The sequence below is a fragment of the Littorina saxatilis genome, linkage group LG16, assembly GCF_037325665.1.
Source record: "Littorina saxatilis isolate snail1 linkage group LG16, US_GU_Lsax_2.0, whole genome shotgun sequence".
NCBI lineage: Eukaryota > Metazoa > Mollusca > Gastropoda > Littorinimorpha > Littorinidae > Littorina > Littorina saxatilis.
Genome location: NC_090260.1, coordinates 21,877,135 through 21,880,178, shown reverse-complemented (window position 1 = coordinate 21,880,178; position 3,044 = coordinate 21,877,135). Strand labels below are relative to the sequence as shown.

The window sequence follows — 3,044 nt, the reverse complement described above, 5'->3', positions numbered from 1 at the left end:
GTTTAAACATGATGGACAACCACTTCTGGTTGTGAGTCCCGATGGCTCCGTCCGAGCTGGAGCTAACACGAAAGCGTCATTGGCGGTGGAATTGAAGTGTCCGTTTGGCGAAAAAAGGTACACACCCCAAGTACACTATAAGTTGCCAGAGTACTATGTTGTTCAAATTATGCTGGAAATGTTCACCCTAGACTGCAAAGAACTCGTCTTTCTTTCTTATACAGAAGAGAGCACTACAGCATTCAAAGCTGAATTCTCAGAACAGCTGTGGGAACACTTGTTACAGGAACTTGTATTCCTGTATGGTCCGGACACTCCAAGAAGACAATCAAAGCTGAGACAGGAAGCCAAAACACTGAGAGAAGAAATCAAAGACTTTGCGAAGAACAATGTTCACTTTCTTTGTGAGCTTCCTTCCGTGAGAGGGAGACACTGTACCCATGAGCCAACGGAAAAGCCGGCCTTTCAAACCCACGAAAGTGGACAAACCGACAGCACGTGCCACCAGCAATCTGACATCGAACAGACCTTAAACACAGCTCAAAACGTCATAAAAGAAGCACACGAACTGTGTCGAAAAAGAGCCACTGAAATCATGGTTTTCATGATGTCGGACCTGGACAGGATAGCAAACTTTGGATGTGGACACTCCTTGCCTGTAGCGTACGGTCTTCAAGATCCGAGCATAAAGACTGATGCAGCAAAAGGCATGCTCCAGGAAGTTCTGGAAGCAGCGGATGCGCATGGGCTGAAGCCGCTGGTGTTCAGTAGTGATGGTCAGTTTATCAACCTGATAACGAAGGACTTTGAGGGAAAGCCTCTGACACTACTACAGCTTCAAAAAGAGCATTGGGACAAAACCAGAAAATTGCCTAAACCAGAACTCGTGAGCTTTTTCAAAGACTTGAAATTTGGAACAGCAACATTCGCTGATGTTGCAACAAAAGAAAGGCATATAGCACTCCTGGAGAAATCAGCAAAGACAAAGGAGACAACCAACAAAGAAGGTGATGGTGATGTTGAAATACCTTCCGGGAAAGAAAGCAAGTTTTGTTGTATTGTGTACCAAACAAAGCAATTATTTTAAATTTCCGCACTGCAAAACTTTCCCCTTCTCTTTGTAAAATATTTTGAGCCTATCTATGTTTTATGTCTTAAGACGGCTCTGTGTGGTCAGTTAGACGTTAAACAATGTGAAGAAACTCTATTTTATAAGCGAAGTAGAAAAAAAAAGCGGCGGCGGTGTGCACCCGAAGCAAAACTTCAACGGCGGCAGTGTGCAACCGACTGTGGCGGAAGTGTGCAACCGAAAATTCGTGGTGTGTCCTCACAGATTCATGAAATATGACGCTTCTGTTCCACTTTAAAACTTAATATTTGACCCCGATGTCAAGGAATTGCCATTGATTACAGCACAATAGTGTGTGATCATTATCATGCTCTTAAATGTCCGTAGTGACTGTGGAAAGTCAAAACTTGCACAGAATACGCATAAAAAGGTGTAAATAATTGAAGCACAACGTTCACAAGCACATTAAAGCATTGAAACAGATCGATCGTTCGATGCAGCAACATCTTAGGCCAAAGTACAATCGATGTTTCTGTGATGATATGTCATGTGTGAGAAGTTACAGGTGATTTTGTGGAGATACTTACGTCGCGTGTCTTAGTTAAACGGCGGAAGTGCGCAACCAAAACCGGCGGCTGCGTTTTTCTAATGCAACCACGGTATACGGTGTGATGTTACGAAGGTGTTTTTTCTTAATTCAACTGCAACATTGTAACCATAATATTGATTTCGTTATTAGATACTGGCTCCATATATGTAAATACTTGGCCTGCATAGAAAGAATTAGAAATACTTGCAGATTAAGTTTTTCAACGTTCAGTAAATTGCAAGCATTTCAAATAACATCGCATGGAAACTAGAGAAAATGACATTGTTTAAAATACTAACAATGTTAAAAAAAAGACAAAAGTATATACTATGTTACATTATCTAATTAGAGTATCAATGAACAAGTAAAGAGAATAAATTCTAGTTGCCATTAAATACACTTTTTTTATCATTTAAAGGACTAAGAATGCATGTCTCAAAATGGTACCCAGCTCTGGAGAATGACCATCATATCTTTAACCACGCTTCTCGGTGTGTGATGCTATATGTTCCCGTGGTGTATTCCTCTCTCTGTGGTGAGACAGGACTTATTGTTCATCACGACTAGTCGATCAGTTCACTGGCGGTTATCGCCCTTCTATCCTTGCTCTTTGACACCAGGAGGCGCGCTCCTATTGATGAGCAGGATGGCTAGGGATGGGCAGATGAGAGTGATTTCTTCCTGTGTCTGGAGGTGACGGTTTGGGGTTGGGGGGGGGGGGGTTATGGCAGATGGAGAGAGAGAGAGACAGAGACAAAGAGAGACAGAGAGACAGAGAGAGAGACAGAGACAGAGAGAGAGACAGACAGACAGAGAGACAGAGAGAGAGAGAGACAGAGAGAGACAGAGACACAGAGAGAGAGAGAGAGACAGAGACAGAGAGAGACAGAGACACAGAGAGACAGAGACAGAGAGAGAGAGACAGAGACAGAGAGAGAGACAGAGAGAGAGACAGAGAGAGAGACAGAGAGAGACACAGAGAGAGAGACACAGAGAGAGACACAGAGAGAGACAGAGACAGAGAGAGAGAAAGAGAGACAGAGAGAGAGACAGAGAGACAGACAGAGAGACAGAAAGAGAGACAGAGAGAGAGAGACAGAGAGAGAGAGAGAGTGAGAGAGCGAGAGAGAGACAGAGAGAGAGAGAGAGCGAGAGAGAGCGAGAGAGCCGAATGAAGTAGAGGAATACCCGACTTCGCCGGGATAAAAGCGTTGTGGACAGTGACCTTCTAAAAATAGTAACGGGAATATCCGGCTTCGCCGGGATGAAAGCGTTGTGGACAGTGACCTTCTAAAAATAGTAACGGGAATATGGATTGACACCACACGAAGGAAGGGAGATAAACGCAAAACACTGTAGAAGATAAGGAAGAGTTACTGGGAATGG

The 3,044-nt window shown here is 43.6% G+C and overlaps 1 long non-coding RNA gene across 1 annotated transcript in view; it reads left to right on the top strand.

Annotated features, from left to right (window-relative positions):
- The first annotated feature begins 1,034 nt into the window (after window positions 1–1,034).
- Window positions 1,035–3,044, top strand: part of LOC138951543 (uncharacterized) — a 128,136-nt gene continuing 126,126 nt past the window's right edge. Inside the window, exon 1 of the long non-coding RNA XR_011451160.1 lies at window positions 1,035–1,742. This is a non-coding gene — a long non-coding RNA (uncharacterized lncRNA). The remainder of the gene's footprint in view (window positions 1,743–3,044) is intronic.